Here is a 23,902-nt window from a genome sequence, read left to right as displayed (position 1 = left end):
AGGTAGGGTGCAATGGAGAAATAACCATTTACCTGGTGGCAGATACATAGAACTTGAACATGGAAACTGGGAGGAAATGAACGCTTACTGAACAAGCTTGCACACTCAGCCATGGTGTTCTGTCTGTGTCATAACCAGCTTTCTGCCTGGCACAGTGCCTGCCACCATGTAGGCGGCCAGCATCATTTGCTGGATTGAATTATAAAAATGAGATCATTTCCACCAAGAGTTTTGTTGCCTAATCAGAAGACAGAATGCAAACCATGAAAAATTAAACAAATACAGTCGTTTTTATTTTTGTGTATTTTTGTACTGTGTTTGAATTTGTTTTGTTAATTACAAAAACCTTTTTACTGTGGGTTTTTTTGGTTTTGTTTTTTTTTTTTTAAGAAAAGGCAATGGGTACACAGGATACAGTACAGATACTGCTTTTACTACCTGAATCCTCACTCTGCAAATATTCCCTGTATGACTTGGAACCATTTTTACCCCACACACATTACCCTAATTGAAAACCTGCTGTAAAGTATTTGCATGCTGGGGCCAGTAAAAACTCATCATTTGAACGCAAGTCTGGACAAGAGGACACAGGATGCCCTGCAGTCTGTCTTAGCTATTTCCCCGGCAAGACGGCTTCTCTGCTGCTCGCGCTGTTGATTGCATTGTTTAAACTTGTGTGTTATCGCTGTCATCTTCCCCACATTGTTCAGTGAAAATGCCTTCTAAGAAAGTGGAAAAGCCTGTGAACCAAGTACACGAACCAAAGAGACCTAGAAAAACTCAAATCACTAAAAAGATAGTTGAGAGTGAAAAAGCATTTTGAGAGAAGACAACGGATAGAAAGTAAGCAGGTAGAAATGATAACATTACGTGTATTGGCTATTGAACAACATGGCTGCAGAGCATTTATCTATACTCGCTAATGAGCTCATGAAATGCAGTCGTCATTTTAAATCCTCTATCTTTATAGTTCAGAAATCCTCCATGGGTTATTACAGAGATTTCTAAGAGGGTTTTAATGATAAATGGGGGGCTGGTGGAATTGGCTGGGGTTTTAAGAAATGCTTTCTTATTTTTCTCACTTAAAATCATGAAATATGAGCCCAAGCTATTTGAAATTTTAATATCCAAGATATTTTCAGGAATAAATTGGGTTTTTATAACACAGGATGCCTGAGGTCACAAAGTGAAAACAGAATCAGGTGGTGTCACGAACAAATCTGTATTATAGTTCTCATGCCTAGAACAGTCTTATAAAGTGCAAAGAACTTAACATCTTTATGTTACTTACAGATATTTGGCAAATAGATGACTCTAGATGATTTCCAAACAGAACTTCAAAGCCGTCCTGTGATGTTGAAATAAAGTTGGAATCCTAAATAAAATTTTAAAATCCCAACTACATTTGAAATTTTTGATAACTTTATAAACTCTTCTCTCCTTAAAAAAAAAAAAAAAAAATTGATTGTGGAAGCCATAGCTGGTCTATGACAGCCGTGGCTGTTCTAGCTGGTTTCTTCATGTTTAATTATCTCTGTCCTCCATGTCCCAGGAGTCAGCACAAAGCCCTCAGATTTTTCTGGCAAAACACTAATCATAATAGCTTCTGGTTGAGGAAACATCAACTTCCCATTTCTTTTCCTATCAGATTGAAATGTCTCTTTCCAGTCATCAAGTTCCCACCATGTTACCAAGTCTCCATCACTCCATTAGCCCTCTTTTGTGGCTCTTTCATTCCTTTTGGGGTTGGCAGACACTCCCTTCTTTTCCTTAAGGAGACAGGTAGATGACCTACAGGCACATGTAAAGATGTTCAACATGGTTAATCATTAGAGAAACACAAATCAAAGCCACAGTGAAGCGTCACCTCACATCTCACGGAACGACTGTCATCAAAAAGTCTACAAATAACAAAAGGTGGAAAAGATGTGGAAAAAAGGAACTCTTACACACTGCTGGTGGGAATTCAAGTTGGTGTAGCCACTACAGAAAACAGTATTTAGGTTTCCTTTAGAAAACTAAAAATAGAACTACCATAGTATCCAGCAATCTCACTCCTGTGTGTATTTTTGGAAAAAGTGGAATCTCTAATTCGAAAGATACATGCCCCAGTGTTCATAGCAGCACTGTTTACAATGGCCAAGACATGGAAGCAGCTCAAATGCTCTTCAACAGATGACTGGATTGAGAAGATGTCTTATATGTATATATACACAATGGAATAGTCTTTAGCCATTAAAAATATTGAATTTTTCCATTTGAAGCAATGTGGATGGACGTAAAGAATATTATGCTTAGTGAAATAAGTCAGACAAAGAAAGACAAATTTTATATGATATCACTCATATATGGACTATAAAAATAATACAAATGAATGTATATACAAAATAGACTCACAGACGCAGAAAACAAACTCATGGTTCCCAACGGGGAGAGTGAGGGGGGAGGGACAAATTAGGGGTATGGGATTAACAGATACAAACTACTGTACATAAAATGGGCTCCCTGGTGGCTCAGATGGTAAAGAGTCTGCCTGTACTGCAGGAGACCTGGGTTCGATCCCTGGGTCAGGAAAATACCCTGGAGGAGGGAATGGTTACCCACTCCAGTATTCTTGCCTGGAGAATTCCATGGACAGAGGGGTCTGGTGAACTACAGTCCATAGGGTCGCAAAGAGTCAGACATGACTGAGCAACTAACAATTTTTTCACTTTCATGCATAACATACAGTTTTTAAAAATGTAATGATAGGTTGAAGATCAATTTGGTTGAAGCAGAAACTCAAATTTGAAGATTCCCAAATTTCCACTCTGCTCCCCTTTGTCCCATCCTACCATACCATGAGATACTGCCCCTTGTAAACTACAGCAAGATGTCTGGAGATTTGGTGACTGAAGAATATAAAACAGAAAGTCTCTGGACCGTCAGAAAATAGCCCTTGTTTAGGACAAGTGCATCATTCTGAAAATAGGGGCACGAATTGAATGCTGCCCATCCAGCTCACTTCTCCCACTAGTTTCCAGGTTGCAGGCAGCTAGGAATAAACACTCTAGGCAGAAGAATTGAAAATCTTCTGGGGCCTCTGGCAAACACAAGAGAAAAGATCTGAAGCTACTGATGCCAGGGATTTTCCCAAAGATACATCCTAGCCAGAACACTCCTATAGTAGAGACCACACTTGACAAACCAAACTTTCTCTCAGAGCTCACAGTCAGCTTGCTGGTGCCCCACTCATAAACTTCAAGCGTCATCAAATATCAAAGATTGACACAGACCAAAGAAAAAAGCAAATAAACAAACAGGAAGATAAAAAGCAACCTGGAGGAAATGGAGACCATGCAGGAAGTAGAATTTTTTTTGAAAAAAGGGAAAGAACTATCACCAATATCCTCAGAGAAGTAAGAAAAGACATAGTGTCCATAAAACAAAAATAGAATAAAAAAAAAAAAGAAAAGAAACAACATATAGAAAATAAAGTACTCTAGAAATGAAAACATTCTGGTAGAAATTAAAAATGTAATAAAAGTGGTGAAAATCTAGAATAGAGTAAAAAACACAAGATGGAAAATATTATTGAAAAGATAAAGTGAGAGGACTTGTTTCAAATTGAAACATTGAAAGAACAAAGTACTTCAAGATATTTTCCCCAAATGAATGTTACATGTTTCCAGAGATAAAGGACTTATTGAGAACCCAACATTATAGCTGAATATAGTCCACAAAAGGTACATTAAGGTTTCTCAGAACACTAACGAATAAAGAAAACATCCTACAATTTCCAGGAAGAGAATATGTCACATCCAAATATCATGAATTGGCTTTGAATTTCAGGAATAGCTTTGAATTTCTTAACAGCAACATGGGACCTAAATAATGAAGGAGCAGGGCCTTCAAAATTATAAAAGAAACCAATTTACAATCAATAATTCCATTTGTTGCTAGACTAACTGTGAGAGTGGAATAAAGACAATTTCAAACACATAAGATATGAAAAAGTTTGCCTCTAGTACATCGATTTTCAGAAAGCTGGTAAAGAATGTGCTTGTTAATAAAGAGGGAATAAATTAAGAAAGAGGGAAATGGAAAACGAGAAACAGGGAATCCAACAAAAGAGAGGAAAAGAGAATTCTTGGAATGAAGGTAAAGGAGAGCCTAGAATGAGAGCTGTGCTTCAGGCAGTGGGGGCAGCCAGCCTAGACTGGAGCATATTCAAAGGCTCTAAGAAATATTTCTTTAGAAAGATGACATTGATAGAATGCCTGGTGCATTTGAATGTCTTGAGAGGAGGGGTCAACACTAGTGGCAGGGTTATGATTTAATTGATGAAATAAAAGGGAAAATTCCACACTACAGTTATTTCCAGGGAAGATTAAAAAATAATTCAGGAAATAAAAAAAATTAATAGTTGCTTGGCTTACTTGTAAGGAGAGCTTATAGAATAATAAAATAGTATACACAGAATGCAGATCATATAGGTCACTATAACTTTGCAAAATGAAGCACTTATTATCCTTCCTGGAATTAACTTAGTGGGGATAAGAAGAGCAAATGGGATAATAGAGGAGGTAAAGTGAAAGACAGGTAAACCTCATCTGCCAACATAGGGAATATGAGTAATGATTAAATGAAAAATCTGGAAGTAGCAATGTAAACACATTATTTAGAGATATGGAGGTAAATACAATAGAATTAGGTAAAAGAGAGTAAAGTGGACTGATCTAAAGTTGGGAAATAAGAGAAAAGGCATCCTTTTTCGGTTGTGTTTTTGTTTTTTTGGGGTTTTTTTGGCAATAAGTCCTATGAAATAACAAGAATCTTTACCCTATATATGCAGAGATTGATAAAATCTGTCATATATGCATATATAAATGTGTGTATGTGTGTGCAGCTAATTGATCTATTTCTTTTTTTTTTTTTTTAATTGATCTATTTCAACTTCTACCTCTACCAGCTTATATACAAAGATAAATCACAAGGAAATTTTTAAAATTTCTATCTGGTTTTTGGGTCTTGTTGGGGTAGGGGAACAAAAATATGTCCTTAGAACTCAACTATAGGCCTGCCCTCATTAGGAAATGGAGTAAGAATTTTTATTTTGGAAAATTTTGCTTCCTTATGTACCCCACGCTACTAGCACAGTGTTGGCACACAGCAAGCACTCCATACATATTTGCTGAATGAATTGATAATGTATGAAAAAAGAATTGAATTACTGGAATACAATATCCTGTAACACAAAAGGGGAAATCCTTGTATGTAGACTTCATTAAAATTAATATGTTTGTTATTAATAAAAGTTTAATTTCTAAAACAATTGAAATAGAATGTTAAAAAAATTGAGTTAAAAAATGACCAATATAAAAAGATGAGAAAATAAACAGGAAAAATAAAAAGTAGGACAAATAGAAAACATAAAGTAAGATGGTAGAAATAAATCTAAGTGGATAAGTAATGATAATAAATGTAAGTGGACTGAAAATTTACCAGCTAAAGGGCAGAGATTATTAAAATGGTCCTGGGAAAATTCAACTTTATACTGTTTACAAAAGACACATCTTGAAGTGAGGACACAGAAATGTCAAAAATAAAAGGATGAAGAAAAATCTTTCTGGCAAATATTAATAAAAAGAAAGCCTATAAAAAGAAAGCCTAGATTAACCTTTAATCTAAAGGTTAACTAGATTAAATGTTTCATTCACCATGAAAATATAAAAATTCTCTTCTTTTCTATATCTAATGATATAGTTTCAAATATACACAGCAAGAAAGGGTAGAACGACCTAAAGAGCAAAATTCACCTGCTCAGAAATTTTAGTAAAATTCCCTCCAAAAATAACAAATCAAGCAGTAAGAAAATTAGCTAGAAGTAAAAGAATTCATAGACACAATAAACACATTTATGCCAAAGGCTGTATATAGAACTCTGAATCCAACAATTGGCAAATACACATTATGGTCAAGCGCACGTGGGACACTTACGAAAATGAAACTTGATCAATAAGCTGGTAAGCAAGTCTCTGTAAGTGGGAAAGCGGTCATATCATTGACACTACATTTTCTGACCAAAATGGACTTAAGTGTTTGGTTTTTTTTTTAAATAACGTAACAAACTCAATATGTTTGAAAAATTCTAAAACAAGCTTCTAAAAATTCCTTGGATCAAAGAACAAACCAAGGTATAAACAGGAAAATGCATAAATTCAAAGGATAATAAAATAGCACACATCAAGATATATGTAAGGAGAAGAGTTGTTATTAGTGGGAATTTTACAAATTTTCATGTTTGTTTAGAAAGTAAGAAAGAATGGAAATTAGTGAGATGAGTCTTAAAAAATTACAAAAAACAGCAGAATGCACACAAAGCCAAAAGTTGATAACTTTAAAAACCTTAAAATTGATATCCTTTGAGTAGATTGAGTTTTAAAAAAGAAAGAAGGAAAATAATATTAGGATTTTTAGATAATTCATAACTATAGATGTAAGAGATAATTAAAATATTAAGAATAATATGAACAATTATATTCCTTTAAGTTAAAAAACAGATGAAAAGGAAAACATTATATACCTAAACTGACTCAAAAAGAAACAGAAAAAGTGCATATAAGTTAAGTGAACTGAATGAATCATTAAAAATTGACACCACACTCTCACACATACTCAGTCTCACTCAGATATTTTAGAAGTGAGTTCTATAAAACAGTCAAGAAGCAAATAATTCTGATTTTATACAAACATTTCCCCATAATAAAGAGGCAACAGTAGTCACCAACTTACTATATATTTTTAACAAACTTTAAAGCAAAAGGTCAAGGAGCAACAGTTAGAACTGGACATGGAAAAACAGACTGGTTCCAAATCGGGAAAGGAGTATGTCAAGTCTGTATATTGTCACCCTGTCTATTTAACTTATATGCAAAGTGCATCATGTGAAATGCCAGACTGGATGAAGCACAAGCTGGAATCAAGACTGCCGGGAGACATATGAATAACCTCAGGTATGCAGATGACACCACCCATATGGCAGAAAGCAAAGAAGAACTAAAGAGCTTCTTGATGAAAGTGAAAGAGGAGAGTGAAAAAGTTGGCTTAAAACTCAACATTCAGAAAACGAAGATCATGGCATCTGGTCCCATCACTTCATGGCAAATAGATGGGTAAACAGTGGAAACAGTGTCAGACTTTATTTTGGGGAGCTCCAAAATCACTGCAGATGGTGACTGCAGCCATGAAATTAAAAGACACTTGCTTCTTGGAAGAAAAGTTATTACAAACCCAGACAGCATATTAAAAAGCAGAGACACTACTTTACCGACAAAAGTCTGTCTAGTCAAGGCTATGGTTTTTCCAGTAGTCATGTATGGATATGAGAGTTGGACTATAAGGAAAGCTGAGCGCCGAAGAATTGATGCTTTTGAACTGTGGTGTTGGAGAAGACTCTTGAGAGTCCCTTGGACTGCAAGGAGATCCAATCCAACCAGTCCGTCCTAAAGGAGGTCAGTCCTGAATATTCATTGGAAGGACTGATGCTGAAACTCCAATACTTCGGCCACCTGATACAAAACTCATTGGAAAAGACCGTGATGCTGGGAAAGATTGAAGGTGGGAAGAGAAGGGGGCAACAAAGAATGAGATGGTTAGATGGCATCACCGACTCAATGGACATGAGTTTGAGTAGGCTCCGGGAATTGGTGATGGACAGGGAAGCCTGGTGTGCTGCAGTCATGGGGTTGCAAAGAGTCAGACACAACTGAGTGACTGAACTGAACTGAACTGAAAGCAAAAGTATACTAGGACAGTAAGAGAAATAATAATAACATATTAAGCTATTTCCGAGGAGGGCATGGCAACCCACTCCAGTGTTCTTGCCTGGAGAATCCCAGGGACAAAGGAACCTGGCAGGCTACAGTCCGTGGGGTCACAAAGAGGGGAACATGACCGAAGAGACTTAGCATGCACACATGCAACCTGTCGCTAAGCAGAGGTGCAAGACTTTTCTTCATTCTTTAACTTTTGACATTTCTTTATCTGAGGAAAAATGATAGCAAACAAAAGCTCACAGTTACATTCACACATACACATACACAAATGGTGCAAAAAGTGGTCTTAAATTGTATTAATAATGTTCTATTTTCTAAGGTGAGTGAGGGCTCACAAGTTCCTTGCAGTACTCTTTATAGATTTTTTTATGTCTTATATATTTCAAAATGCATTTTTAAGCCACTAAAAGGCCTTTGAGATGTAACTGAGGATGTCTGAGAATTGGGCTATTTTAAACTGAAATGTTTCTGGAGACATTTAAAGACTCATAAAATATAGTTTATCCATGTGTTATTCTTAACTCTTAATCTTCTTTTCTCCCCAGAAATACACTGAATTTCCTCTATCAATATATATTCAGTGGGATATATGTTCTACTTTTTCTCTCAACTTTCACCATCTCAACTTATAAACACCCTCAAGCCTGCACTATCCTTAATAAACCTAAAAAAGAATTCCTATCATGGATACCTGCTGTGAGTTCCTCCCCTCTCCTCTTACCAGAGTTCTTGGAAGAGCAGCCTGTACTTTCTTTCTTTAACCCATCACTTCCACTCACTCTGCAAACCACTACAGTCTGGTTCCTGTCCACATTGGTGGAAGAGCTCACACTTTGGTCTTAACAACTGCTGGAAAGTCAAATTCAGAAGAGCTTCCCAGTTTAATAGACCTCTGCTGTCCTTGGCTCTGTCCTCTTTCTCCTCCCTGAAGCTCTTTCCTCCCTTGATTCGGGGATGCTCTACTTTCCTGGTTCTCACATCTCTCTGTCCTGCAGCTGTATTCTTCACAACCTCTGAGCTGTCACCTTTGTTGTAAATCAGACCAAATGCATGTGGGCGTATATCTGAACTATCTGTTCCATCCATCGGTTTGTCCATCCTTGTTCCGAAACCATGCTATCTTCATTACTATATCTTTATAATCCATCTTGATCTAGACTAACTAAGATATTCAGCTTGTTTGGCTGGCTTGGTTATTATTGGCTCTTCAAATTTTTATACATATTTTAGAAAATTGCTTTTTTTGAAGGCTTCCCCCACCTAAATCTACCCTAAATTTTGGGGGAAATTCTACGATCTGAGAATATCTAACCCTGCTATTCCCACTCATTTTAAAGGTTCACTTAGAGAGCAGTTTCATCAGAACCCTTTTTCTCTTCCTCCACACAGTTTGCTTAGCTTCTCATTTTATTACTATCCCATTTACTATATCATGAAGTGATATAAATATTTAATATATTATTAACATGAGACATAGAAAAGTAAACCTACCTGACTTTCACGCAACTGGCAAGTTTTAAATTTGGAATTCCAACCTAGATTCCAAAGTATGATTTTTTTTTTCACTATTTACTACTCCTCTTCTAATGACATAATACTTAATCATGGAATTTAAATTTAATTTGCTAGAGAGCTGATGTTTACTTTCTAAAAATCTAATGAATTATTAACTTCATAGAAAACAATGTTTACTACCTGTAAATAAGGGTTTAACATCAGCTTTCATTTTTAGCTACCATATCTATACTTTCTCATTCTAAATAAAAATATGGTTTAAATTATTTATTGCTCCGGGAATGTGTCAACATAAAACAAGTGTGTTATTATATTCGTGAATTCTGTGGGTCAGGTCCCAGCCAGAAGGTGTTGACTCGGCTTCACCAGGAGGTCTAGGGCCTCAGCAGAAGACTGGAGTGACGGGACCCCACTGAAGCTGTCAACCAGAGAGCCTAGATGGGGTCTCTCCTTGTGGCCTGCAGCACCTAGCTTCCAAAAGAGGCAGCATGTCAGGAGAGCAATCATCCCAGAGAAGCAGGAGGAGGCTGCAGGGCCCTTTCCCATCCAGTCTCAGAAGTCATGCAGCAGCCCTTCCATCGTGCTCTCCCAGTGGAAGGAGTCGCGAGCAAGCTCAGCTTTAAGAGGAGAGGACATACAGCCTGCCTCTCAATGGTAGGAGTGTCAACACATGTGGAGCCATACCTTAAAACCACCACCATTTATAAAACTTTCTAGACTTTAATCGTGTTTTTCCTATCCGCATGCTTGCTTCCCTCTTTCCTGTTAGTACTGGGTCTGAGAGTGACGCCTTCTCAGTACCCACAGGTAGATACACTCTGCAGGAAAGATGACAGCCCAGCAAGAGTTCCTGTTGCTCCTTCCATCATGAGGATCTGGGGGGATATTAGAAACAAATTCCCAATCTTCCACTCCTCTCTTCTGGAATTACCCCATTGCCATGGGCTGTGTAAAGGACTGGCCTCGTGTGGGTCCCAAGAGATGGAACAGGGAGTGTTTCCTTGACTTAAGAAATTTGCTTTTAGACTATGATAATAAGTAATATATGGAGAAAGATCTAGATGAAGATCAATGAACATTTTAGTATTTCATTTGAATAGTAGTAAGGCACATTTCAGGCTTCCCTAATAGCTCAGTTGGCAAAGAATTCGCCTGCAATGCAGGAGACCCCAGTTCAATTCCTGGGTCAGGAAGATCCCCTGGAGAAGGGATAGGCTACCCACTGCAGTATTCTTGGGCTTCCCTTGTGGCTCAGCTGGTAAAGAATCCACCTGCAATGCGGGAGACCTGGGTTCAATCCCTGGGTTGGGAAGATCCCCTGGAGAAGGGAAAGGCTACCCACTCCAATATTCTGACCTGGAGAATTCCATGGACTATATGGTCCATGGGGTCACAAAGAGTTGGACACGACTGAGTGACTTTTATTTTCAAGGCACATTTCCTGAACACTTTCCACTTGTCAGCACCGTGCTCAGCACTCATTTGATCTTTTAGCATTCCATGCCCTTGCCACTCACAGTGTGGTCCTCAGATGAGCAGCATTAATCTCACCTGGGAGCTTATTAAAAATGTGGACTCTCAGGCCCTAGCCCAGACCTCTTGAATGTGAATGTGCATTTAACACATCCCCCAGGTGATCTGTGTACATGTTAAAATTTTAGATCCACTGCTTGACAAAGTAGCACTGCTATCTGCCTGGAGAACCTTGCTGAAGAGTGTGTAATTTGTGAGTTAGCAGAATCCAAATCTAGATTTAATCAGCTCCAAAGCCTATCCTCCTCACAAATGCTCTGAAACACCCCGAAGTAAATTTCATCATCATATTAGCAAGGATTTTGCTATCTGTCTAAAGAAAGACTGCGAAAGTCCTCAGTGATTCTGAGAAAGGGACTCTGGAAACAGGTTTCTCCACCAAAGCAGTATTGCTCCACCACTCTGCAAATTATTTAGCCCCGTTTCCCCGGCTAGATTGAGAGTTCCTTAAGAGATGGGACGAATCTGTTTGTTTTCACATCTCTAGAAACTAACAGAGAAGCTGGCATGTAACATGATCTGTCCCTTACGTGCTCATTAATGAATCAACAATAGACTGTCTATTCAAGTGAACTGTATAGATTGTGGACAGTTAACTGGGGAGCTGAGGTTATTTTGCTGTAAAAGAGGATGTAGGGGTTCTCTCCCGGGTTTGCTACAGCCCAGGATTTCAGCTGCATAAAGCTGCTGCCCTTGGCTTGTCAATGAAGCTTATCTCTCGGTCCAGGCAGTCCCCCACCCCAGCCAAGCAATGGACTTCCTGAGAAAGTTCTCCTTTCTTTTCCAGCCTCCTTGTGGCTATAATTAACTTCCACTTGATTTATGAAGGACAGGACCTGTGAAGCACAGAGAAGCTTGATCATAAGCCCCAGATTTCTGTGGCCCCTCAATTTCTAACGCTCTATTTTATGTATTCCATCTCATCTCTTCCTATTGAGAAATCGAGGGAAAGGAGAGCAGGGAGGTGCAGCAATGTTTGGTGGTTAGAACAACCAGATGTCTGGCTTTCCAGGATAGTTTCCATGATGCTTGCTCTCCTGGCATAGCTATTAATAACATCCTCATTCACTGTCCAAATGAATGATCCCCCTAGTCACTGGAGCCTAGTGATGGACCCAAAGTTACCCTCCTGGCCTTGGTCCAGAATAGGGCCAGCCCCTCACTCAGGGAAGTGCTTTCTGGACGGCTAAGCCATCCATTGTTGGTTTTTTCTCAAAGTGTGGTCTTCAGGCCAACTGCTTCAGCCAGCTTTAGAGCTGTGTGCCCATCCGGGTGCCCAAGACCTACTCTGGTCCTTGTCACTTGGAACCAGGAGCTCCTTTCCCCACAAGGCCTTAGTCTGATGCTCTCTGCTATAACCTCAGCTCACCTTGAAGCCCCCTGGCAACCTGCTTCTCTCTCAAGCACACATCCTCCCAACCCTGGGTACCCAGAGTTGTTATTTTTCAGTTTCCAGACCTCCTGCTTCCCCCCAGCCTTCAGCAGTGGCCTGACTACCACCTCCCTTCCCGCACCCCTCCACCGACTGCAGAACACTATTATTAGGCGGTAGCGTCAGAAACTAGAGCTACAATCCCGGTAGCTCTTTGATCTGCAGGGCGGAGGAGAGAATCGCCGGAAGGGTCAGTCCAGCCTGAGGTTATATAGTCCGGCTCTCTTTCCTCTGGGCTCCGGAGGCCTGCAGGCCAGCAGGAAGGAGCTGAGCTATTCTTAGCCAAGGTGTGGGAGCCTGGCAGGAGCTGCAGGCACTGCCCCAAGGGTCAGAGACAGGAACTGGCCACCCACTCTGGCTGCTTCCCCTCTCGCCCTGGGCAGCCCGGCACAGAAGGAGACGACCCCCACACTCCCCCGTCGGCAGCAGCTTACGGCTCAGACACCGGCCGCCCACCCCGCTCAGTCCCCTCGGCAGCAGGCATGGCTCGGCCTGCCTCTTAGAGGGAAGCCAGTGGGTACCGTTGGAGCCGGTTGGAGCCGGAGTTGCCTTGGCAACCATCTCTGTGAGCCCTATCACACGGCAGATGCCGGGACTGGGCCCCACAGAGGGGCAAGGATTCATTCAAGTCCACCCGGATGTTCAGAGTCTGAACACCCAACCGGCGTTGGGTTGGCGGCGTCATGGGTTGTAGGAACTGTGAGATCGTGCTGAGGTTTCCAAACGCAGTCAGAAGAGGTGGGCTTATCTGTGACAACATTTTCACAGGAACCTGAAGAAATTATGATAAGATCACCAACTGTGTCTTTGTAGAAAGGACTTTCTTTTGAATTTACGCTCCACTCAGCCTTGAGGTTGTAAAAATGACCTTGTTTTTCTGAAACAGCGATAATAGCGTATGATAATCCTATGTTTGTCCCTAGCGTTAAAGCGTTTTCTTTTACTGATGTCTGGGCAAGTGGAGACTACTCAAAGGAAAATGAAGAGGTAGTGGCTTCATTCACCCTGTAAACACTGAGAGGGTGTTATCCACCTGCACTGTACCAGGGCACAAAATACACACGGTTTCTGCTGCTGTGTTGCGTATAGTCCAAAGAGAAAGACAAGGAACCAACAAGTGAATGTGTGGTTGTAGACTGTGATATGCAGCATGAATGCATGTTTCAAGGTGGGATTGGCTGTGAGAGAAGAGACGTGACTGGGGGTGGGGGTGCTGATTTTCCATTGGGTGGTCAGGGAAGATGGGAAGATGAGCCAGGTTACAGAAAGAGGAGCACTCAGACAAAGAAACAGCTTGGGTCAAGAGTTAAGGTGGGAAAAGACCTTGGGAGGTTTTAGGAACCCCAAACCACCAGAATGGTGGGGAGATCGGGCAAGGAGGTGAGACTAAGAGAGGAGATTGAGAGACAAGTAAGAGTCCAGCCCGGCCAGGTCTCCTGATCATGGTGAGGAGTTTGGATCTTATTTTAGAGCCAAGGGCAATCACTGAAGAGTTTTCAACAAGAGAAAGAAATGCCTCAGTTTCATTCTTCCTACATTGTCTCTGCCTGCTGTTCGAATAAAGAGAAGAACAAACAACAGAAGAACAACAACAAAATGGTTATCAGGAGACCAGACGAGAAGCCACTCGTGTTCCAAGCGAGAAGTGCGGGAGCAGTGGGGTTACTGAGAAGTTGTGTGGCAGGCTCAAGACCTCCTTGGAGAAGGCTGTGTTCTACTTGGGAAGCAAACACACAAACACACAGTGAGTCAGATTATCTGGCAAATGTACTAAAGTCATATGTTTGGACACAGAGTTTTGGAGAGACGAGCTGAGAACACTCCAGGGCCTTGCCATTCTTTCTCCAATTCCGGTCCTCTGGCCTCACTCTGGGGTCTTCAGACGACTGCCGTGCTAACTCTCCTAGGTCAGGACATCCTCAGAGGAACCTCCCGAGTCCCATCCCTACTGTCCCCAACCAATCTTCTCAAAGCCCCCGTGTTTGGATATGGCCATTTCTGGAGAAGACACACATCTGGGAAGCAGCTGCCTGGCCACTGTCACAAAATCTTCTCTGTCTGATCCAGTTGAAGTCGGAGTGGAGAAGAGGCATGGAGGACTAAGGAAAAGCAGAAAATCTTTCCAAGATGGGATCTGAGTAGAGTGTCAGGGGTACCACCCCAAATCTTCGGAGCCATGCCTCCAGGGTAGCCACTGGGACTCCAACTGGCCTTTGCGCCTTCCTCTGATCCCTGCAAGACCAGATGCATCCCACAGCTGTGTACCATCTGCCACCCCCTACCCCAAAGGAAGCTGCAGTTTGGAGGTTAAAGATGTGAGGGGGAAGAGAGTGACTCTTCCTTGGCTTTGGAGGGCTAGTTATGGGAACAAGCATCTAGACTTCCCACGAAGTAGGCAAATGGCCCAACATCCAACTGCACAGTGGCTCCCCCCAAAACTCTCCTGGCATGAGAAAAAATTTCAAAGAAAAAAATCAGTGTGCTGGGGTTTCCAAACTCTTTCCCTGCTAAATGTTTCACAGACCTGAGCTTAGAAACTTCACCTTTCCTATTTATTTACCCCCATTTACTCTCTGTCCCTCTCCCTTCCTCCACACCCTAAACACTCGCACCCTGAGTTCCCAACCTGGGTCATCACGAAGTCTAACAACTTCTAGTCACACTGACGTTGAATCCTCCCCAAAGGAAGAGAACCGGATGCCCGTCCAGCAGATGACGTTATCGGCCCCTCCCTGAGCCCAGAAGCCTGATGCCGCCCAGACATATGGATCTTTTTAGAGACTCAGGCAATTTAGCAACCCCGTTTCACACCCTCCAAGCCCTCCTGCTCTGACACTGCTCTGCTGGGACTGCCCCGGGAGAGGAAAGAAGTGGACCCATGGAGGCTCTTTTATTCTTGTTCTTCCCTTGTCATTGCTCCCGGCAACAGTCTGCTCAATCTGGAAGGTGATTGTTTCTCTCCGCGTCCAGTCTTAGGCCGAAAACAGGAAGGAATTGAGAGAGAGAGAGAGAAAGGAGGGAAAGAAAGAACACAGCAGCACTATTCTGGTTAGTTTTCCAAGACAAAAGGCTGGAAACCCCTCAACCAACGACACACTTGGTCTTGCTCCTCCCCTTCTGCACTGCGGCCACTTCCTGAGGAGCCATTTTCGTGCCGTCGTCCACAGGAACAGAGCTGCTGAGTCCCGGCTGTGCTCAGCCCGAGCCCAACGGTCTCTCTACTTCCTTCACGTTATCCATCCTGAGCCTCTGTGGCTACATTCAGCCTTGCTCTGTGTGCTCAGAAATGGAAAATGCTTCTGCTGAGGCGAAAAGAGTGCCCTGCCTCCTTGCGGGCATACCTGCCCCTTTCCTTCCTCAGAAGGACACATAGGAGGCCGCCATGTTTTGAAGGAAAGGGAAGTTTCTTGCTGCCATGGAAGAAAGAACAACTTCTCTGCTCAGAGGTCAGACACCAGCACAGCTGAGGAGAGTGTTCGGGCTCTCAGAGGTCTGATTCTTACAGCCTGAGGCCTCTGGTGATTCCCAGCTGGGGAGTCTGCAAAATTCGTACCCTAAAGGGTGGGGCCGTCTTAGATGAAGATGGTAAACTAGGAGGGGTCCGAAAAATTCATAGGAATTGGGCTGTCTTTGACCCATTCCCCCCACCCTCTGCCTCTGAGGTGGTCTCTTTTAGGCGTAGCCCTGACTCAGAAGATAAGCAGTAGGAGAGGGGCGAAGGGAGGAATGTTCCCAGAGCCAGGCCCCAACCAACCACCTTATTTTATGTGATGGTTTCAAGAAAGAAAAGATCTCCATGTAAAGCAAAACAGTCAACAGTTTGGGACAGATGTTTCCTTTCCAGCCACCTTTTCCTGCCCCAAGCTAAAAATAACTACCCTCTCTGCTTTGGCTTCAATCAAATGTATGTCACTAAAGTTGTCCATTCGGGTTTCTAGAGACAAAGACTGACGGGTTCCTGGATTTTCTAGCCTGTTGGCCCAAGCACTAGATGTAGTATTGGGTGCAAGATGACTCTAGCCCCCTGAGGTGATTCTTGGCTCCTTGACATCACTTCCCTGCTCCTACCTTTAGGTCGCACTACAGAGTTTCCAAGTGAGGAAGCACAGTTTGCCAAGTAGCTCCACTTCCGTTACTCCAAATAAATCCTTCATGTTGGCATTTCCTTGAATCCGTTACACTCCAGCCCCCAGGGTAGCCTTGACCCCATCTCGTACTCTGGCTTTACTGGAAATACAAGTGTTATCTGGTCGCACTCATGAGGGATGCTGAGATAGGCCTGCCCTGGTAGGAAGATTTATTGGAAACCTAGTAGAGACACAAGGGAAATAAGCAGAGCCAAGAGCAGAGGTACGGACACACCCACATTCACAGGCCACGGGCTTCTGAGCCATTCTCAGAGGGCTGCTTCCCATGGCTTAGAAATGTTTTAGCCAAGTGCCCTCATCGCTGACATATTCGCTCTTAAGCCAAGTTTTCGGTTATCACATGGCTGCTCCCTCAGACAACCTAGGGCCTAAGAAATCTTAAGGACTACAATAACAATCAGCACACTTTGTTTTCCTTTTTATGGTGCAAATAGTTTTATTTGTCATTTTTGTTTGTAAAAGTAACGCATCATTATCGTAAAACATAAAATAAAAAAGGCCGATGCTGTACACAGAAGTGAAGAAGAAGGCAGCATTTGCCCCTGACTCTGCCAGCCAGAGATGACCACGTGATGCAGGTTACAGCCGTTCACACGCTGACCTTTTCTCCCTTCCCACCGCAAAATATCACCACACCGCAATGTGCTTTCTTCCCACATATGTGTCTTATCACTAGCTCTTAATAGCTGTAGCTATAGCCATGCACAGAAAAGCTGTGGATTACATGCAAGTCCAGCTGAAACGCCACGTCCTTCTCTCTTACTGAGAAACCTGTCCCTTAGGAAGCAAAGCTCAGACGGCAGATCTGAGCCAATATTGAAGGGAGGGAGAAATGAAGCATTGCATTTGATGCCTTTTTTCTGAACATCATTACATTTGTTGGCTTTAAGGATATCCCAAGGGGCCTATGAAAGATGCTAACATATTATCGTGGGCACCTGCCCTGGATGATTGGCTCAAGCTCACTCCCTTCTAAGGAATATACTCCTCCCCACCCCAACTCAAGTGCAAGAGAGGGATATTGTCCCAACATAACATATACATGCAACTTGAACACTTTTGTAACTTAAATATTTATAACAAATTAAGACACAAGTTATTCACAAGCAAATAATAATATGGGTGAAAATGAAGATATCTTCTATGAAAAATATAGATAAATAAGATAAAAGGAATTTTACCAAAAATCATTGAAAACTTTCATAAATAAACGATTTCCTAGAAAAATAACAAAATTTACTCAAGAGGAAATGTTTTAAAACTGAGAACTCATAAACAAATGGAAAATAGTATTTTTAAATAGTCCCACACTAAATATCAGGAAAGTTCTAACAAATCTTTAAAAAAGTGGTCATCACAATCTTATGAAAACTCTTCCTGGGATTATTAAAAAAAAAAATTCTCCAAGTCAGTTTATAAGGACTTCATAATCCCAATATCAAACAGACAATATAGACCCATTTCATTTATAAATATAGAAATACAAGCCATAAATAGAAGACTGCATTAGCAAATTAAATTCTACAGTGTATAAAAAAGATAGTAAACCATGACAAGTTTGGGTTTAATGCAAAGTCGGTTTAATGCTAGAAAGTCTATAAATGTAATTCACTACACTCCCATATTAAAAGAGAAAAAACTATCTCTTCAATAGATACAGATATTTTTTAAAAATCATCATACATTCACTATTAAATAAATCTTTTAATAAAATAGAAGAGAATTTCTTTAGCATGATATAAAAAACACATTTAAAAAATTAAGCAAATGTCATCCTAAGCGGGGAAACATTAGAACGTTACCCTTTAAAATCTGAAATGAGTCAAGAATGTATAAGATCACCCATCTTTCATTCTTGTTGCAGATGTTCTCCAAGTACATTAACTTGAAAAAAAAAAAAGAATTCAAAGGGAGGACTGGAATGAAAAACTAAAATTATCACTGTTTGCGGTTGATATGATCATTTACATAGAAAACCCAAAAGAATCTACAAATTCTTATAAATAATAGAATTTAACAAGGTAGCTCAATGGAGGATTAATATAAAACAATGAGCTGTCATTTCATACACCAGAAACAAAAATAATTAAATAGAAGATACTATTTACAGCAGTATTAGAGAACATCAATTACCTAGGAATAAATCTAACAAAAGATGAATTAAAACCACTACAGGAAAAAACATAAACTTTAAAGAAGACCCAAGCTATGCCAGCTTCACTGAATGGAAGATTCTATTCTCTTCAAATTAATCTACAGGGAAATTTTGATCAAAATCCAAAAGGTTATTTTGGGGAGGAATCTGATAAGTGAATTCTGATCTATATGGGAGAGTCCCTGATAGCTCAGTTGGTAAAGAATCCACCTGCAATGCAGGAGACCCTGGTTCGATTCCTGGGTGGGGAAGATCTACTGGCAAAGGGATAGGCTACCCATACCAGTATTCTTGGGCTTCCCTTGTGGCTCAGCTGGTAAAGAATCCGTTAGCAATATGGGAGAACTGGGTTGGATCCCTGGGTTGGGAAGATCTCCTGGAGAAAGGAAAGGCTACCCACTCCAATATTTTGGCCTGGAGAATTCCTGTATGGGCCATGAGGTGGCAAAGTTGGATACCCCTGAGCAACTTTAACTTTCACTTTTCAAAGAGCCTAGAATAGCCAGGTCACTTTTCTGAGAAAAAAATTGAGTCTTCATTGGACCTAACCGCATCAGGACTTATCCGAAGCTGCACACGTGGTGACCAATGGATAGGGAGCCCAGAAAGAGGCCCACATACACGTGAAGTGTAGATACGGAACAGAAACGGCATTTCAGACAAGTAGGGAAAGGAGAGACCACACAGTAAACAGAGCTGGGCAAGTGTTTCTCTGTATAAAAATTACATGAACCTGGATTAGTGCCAAGTATTCACCCTGCACCTCTCAGTCCCAACCCCACACTTCTGTAATGTTCTCTATAATGCAGAGTATAATGTATGTTTGCTCTATTATGTGAGAATATTCACTTCTATAGAGGACAAGGAAAGCAGACAGGATAGGTGAAAATCATCAGTATTAACTATAGATGATAAGTAAGCAAGTAGTTTGTGAGACATAAGCAGAATTCAGATGACTAAAAATAGGAGCAAGCTTGTAATCTGTAAGACATGAAAAAAATAGAATAAATGGAATGTACTATATAAAATCTGAATGTATTATATATAAATCTGGAGAAGGAAATGGCAACCCACTCCAGTACTCTTGCCTGGAGAATCCCAGGGACGGGGGAGCCTGGTGGGCTGCCGTCTATGGGGTCGCACAGAGTCGGACACAACTGATGCGACTTAGCAGCAGCAGTAGCAGCAGCATTATATAAAAAAGAAGGGAACAAACAAGAGTGTTACTTACATGTAGAAAGGAATAGAAAAATCAAGTCATAAGTCAGCAAGTGTAGAGCATGCCCCCTCAGGGCTGACAGCCGGGTCGTCCTTAAGCTCTCTTCCTGTTGGTAGCATCAGTCTGGCCCCTGTATGCTCTGCTGCAGAAAACACTGACAAAAGGGGTGGCTGCCCAGAATGTAGGGAGTAGGAAATAGCAACCCACTCCAGTATTCTTGCCTAGAGAATCCCGTAGACAGAGGAGCCTGGTGGGCTGCTGTCCATGGGGTCGCACAGAGTCGGACACGACTGAAGTGACTTAGCAGCAGCAGCCTAGAACGTATGAGCTGTATGAATAAACCTGATGCCAGACCTGGTTGCCCTTGCGTCTCCCAGTAGAGTAAGTGTACGTTAGTTCCAACCATCTTCCACCTACTGATTCCTTAACCTCAATTCTGATACTTGCAGCCGAGCAAAACACAAGACTCAGAGAGCTCCGTCCTTGCACACTGCTGTGCCCCATCCCAAGTGGGTGCTGTGCTGTGCTTAGTTGCTTAGTCATGTCTGACTCTTTGTGACCCCATGGACTGTAGCCCACCAGGCTCCTCTGTTCATGGGGATTCTCCAGGCAAGAATACTGGAGTGAGTTGCCATGCTCTCCTCCAGGGGACCTTCTCACCCAGGGATTGAACCCAGATTTCCTGCAAGTCTCCTGCATTGCAGGCGGATTCTTTACCATCTGAGCCACCAGGGAAGCCCAAGAATACTGGAGTGAGTAGCCTATCCCTTCTCCAGGGGATCTTCCCAATCCAGGAATCAAACCCAGGTCTCCCACATTGCGGGCAGATTTCTTTACCAGCTGAGCTACCAGGGAAGCCCCCAAGTGTGTTAACCTATCTGATTCTTTCCTATTGGTTCTAGCTGTATGGTTTAAATAGATAGCCTCTAAATACATAACTTTTGTGATTTGATCACCATAATTTGGTTTGAGCCTTCTTGGTCTGGGGCCTCTATAGCCTGCCTCAAACACACTTGGAGGTTTCCACTGCATGGAACCAATCTCCCAAAAGACACTACATGCCATATTTTCCAGACTCCTCTGTCAGCTGGTTTCTGGTTATGTTCTGCCAAGAGGAAGTACTGGAGAGATTGGCAGGTGGGAAGAGGAAAGAATGGGCTCACATCTGACTGCAGGTTCTCATCGCCTCCTTCTAATATTAATATCTGGACACTTCCACCACCAAGGATCCCTCCTTGCCAAACTGGACTCCAAATCCTGAAAACTTTCAAAGATACAAGATAAGAAAGCAATATGGGGGGAAAAAGTCTTGGTTCCAAAATATGAAAATGGTAAATCAAAATGAACAAATGTTTTATTAAGTGCCTCCTAAAGGTAAACTTAACCAACTTATAAAATGCAACTCACTCTTTTGATGAGATGGTTGGATAGCATCACCAACTTGATGGACATGAGTCTGAGCAAACTCGGGGAGTTGGTGATGGACAGGGAAGCCTGGTGTGCTGCGGTGCATGGGGTCGCAAAGAGTTGGACACAACTGAGCTAGTAAACTGATAAATGTACTAAAGTTTGAATCACAAGAACAAAATGAAGAATATACCATAAAACTCAAAATTTTTAAAAATAATTTTCCTTACTTTTTTTACATCAAAGAAGTTACATTTAACACAGGATGAGGGTCTATTCTAAATGGATTGATATGACATGTATGTGTTTGGGGCCTGGGGTGGTGGATGTTCATTGGTAAGAGTAGCCATGACCAAGTGGTCTATAAAGGTCCAACAGAGCCTCTGGTACAGATGACTGTTGCATCCTCCACGGTGTGTGGTGTAGTTAACATCCTCTTTCAGCAACAGCTCCTGTGACAAAGTTGGGGAGCAGAGACATTAAGGAGCAGCCAAGATAGGCTAGAGCTTTGAAGCCACTTACTAGCTCAACTCTGGGGCCTGTGATGGAACATGAGGCTGTGGTCCCAGGGTGGACGTGTGGCCAGTGGCCAGAACCTGAGTTTGCGGGTGATCAGGGTAAGGCTGTGTCTGCTCGGAGTCATGAGTCTCAGGGACCCTGGAAAATAGAAAGAGTGGTCAGTTATCCCCTAGTGTCATGGCTCTGGTGTCATCCATAGTCCTTTAAGCCAGAGAAGAACAGCTCTGGTTTCCCAGAGTAAGTGATCTGTCAGCCTCCAATGCCCCCTACTCCTATCTCCCTCCCTGAAGTCTGTCATCCACTTTGTACGTAGCCTGACTTTGTTCTATACCAGGGCTTCCTAAACTTGAGCACGTATAAAAGAGAGTGCCTGTTAAAAGTGTGGAGCTGCAGACCTTACCCTTGATTGTGTGTGCACCATGCTTCGGGCAGCTCTGCTCCACAGGGTCATTCTCTCCTCCGCCCCAAAACGAATTAAGAAATTCAGGTGCTAGGGACAAGTGCTTTCCTGTTTCCTGTGCTCCAGCTAGGGCAGACAAAGGGCATTTAAAGTAACCAGAAGAATTTACTGAGGACGAAGGAAGAGCCAAGAGAGACAACTTGGTTTTCATATGGGGTTTGCAACCTCCCATTCTGTTCACCATCTCTCACTGGGGGTAAAGCAGACCCATTTCCTGGAGCTGAGAGAGTCGGGGTGGGGGAGGGCAACTCTTTTTCTCTGTCCACTTGGAAGTTCCAAGGACAAAAGCCTGATTTTGCAAATGTGTCTTGTAAGGCTTTCTGTCCCCATCTGCAGGCCCTTGAGATCACAGTGTGGTCAGACGTGAATCCCCGTCTGCACTTTCCATCAGAGTCACAGCATAGCCCACGGTGTGCTACCAGGTCTGCTTCAGAAGGCTTTGGTTTCCTTCTGTGATGCAAGGCCTCATTTCCTCTGTAAAGGAAAATGAGGCAATAAGACCACAGTGGAAGTTCTGGGTTTTGCTTGTAGACCTGGACACACTTCCACTCTCATAATGCCAGGGGGTCTCTGCAGAGAAGGAAATCAGAGAGGAGCCGAGGGTGCTGAGCTTTCTGCCCCTTTGGCTCAGTGCCGCGGTCATCGTGGAAGAGACTGGACTGGACATCTGTAATCCTGCGAGCCCACGCAGGATCTCAGAGCATGGTCTCCAAGACCGTGCCTTCTCTTCCCCGCTCCGGGTGCCATCATCTGCTCCCCCTGGCTCCTCTTTCCCTCCAGTCTCCACCTCCACAATCCAGTCCTAGGCTGACCGCCCAGCTCCCAGTTTCTGTAATTCAGTTTACCAAAATCCGGAACAACTCCTGAGGAGTATGCAGCTCCAGGATCAACTAGGTAAAAGGGGGTGGAGTCAGGAGAAGTGTTTTTTTTCTGATAGAAGATCAGGATGGAGCCCCTAGAGTCTCAGCCCCGGGGACTGGAGACAGGGGTGACTGGGGGAAAAGCATCCCAGATGCTAGTGGAGTCCTTTGTCTTTATGATGCTGGTGACAGGATCAAACTGTGAGAAAATAGGGCCGGTCACAGGGAGAAAAATAAAAACCCTCCAAATTAAAATAAGCAGATCTTGTAAGGGGGAAAAAAAATGAACAATTACCGCCATTTCCGTGTCCCGCTCAGGCTTTCGGCATCGTTATCACACATCGCAGTCTGCATCAGGTTTAACACGGGGTACGTTTTACCTGGCTTCCCTCTTTTTACCTGATTAGCAAAAATGCTCACACTTGTAAACTCGGGTCCTTACCGGTAGATTCCTTCTGCAAGACTGTTCTCAGCTTAAAACTTAAAAACCAAGAAAAACAAAAAGGAAAGGAAATGAGAAAAAAGAAGAAAAAAAATCAGAGAAACCTACCCTGGATACCTGTAAGGCTGACACCAAGGGGTTAAAAGTTCAGTGGCAGTCGAGCTTGAAGAAGCTGGGGTGGCTCTATCAAGTTGAACAAGGCGTCTGGGGCCCCTTACAAAACCTTTTTTGGCCTCGACAGCCGCAACCCCGGCCTCCCTCCTAACGTCCTCCGCCTTTGGGACTAAGCGGGAAGCTCACGTTAGTGGCAGCCAAGGAGAGGGGCTGGCCGTGCCAGGACCGAAGAGGGAGGGGAGGGGAAAAAGCGAGTTTCGCCCACCCCACGCTCGGGCGGA

At 42.4% G+C, this 23,902-nt stretch overlaps 1 long non-coding RNA gene across 1 annotated transcript; it reads right to left on the bottom strand.

Moving 5' to 3' along the window:
* Positions 1 to 21,157: 21,157 nt before the first annotated feature.
* LOC145507871 (uncharacterized) lies at positions 21,158 to 23,899 on the bottom strand. Its single transcript, XR_014055214.1, has 3 exons — positions 23,616 to 23,899; positions 22,146 to 22,679; positions 21,158 to 21,883 (listed from the first exon to the last, which is right to left on the bottom strand). It is a non-coding gene; the product is annotated as an uncharacterized LOC145507871 (long non-coding RNA).
* Between the last annotated feature and the right edge of the window lie 3 nt (positions 23,900 to 23,902).

This window comes from Giraffa tippelskirchi, chromosome 5 (genome assembly GCF_054371585.1).
Source record: "Giraffa tippelskirchi isolate mGirTip1 chromosome 5, T2T-mGirTip1v1.2.pri, whole genome shotgun sequence".
NCBI classification, from domain to species: Eukaryota; Metazoa; Chordata; class Mammalia; order Artiodactyla; family Giraffidae; genus Giraffa; species Giraffa tippelskirchi.
Note: the sequence above shows the minus strand (reverse complement) of the source record. Positions and strands in the feature narration are given on the sequence as shown.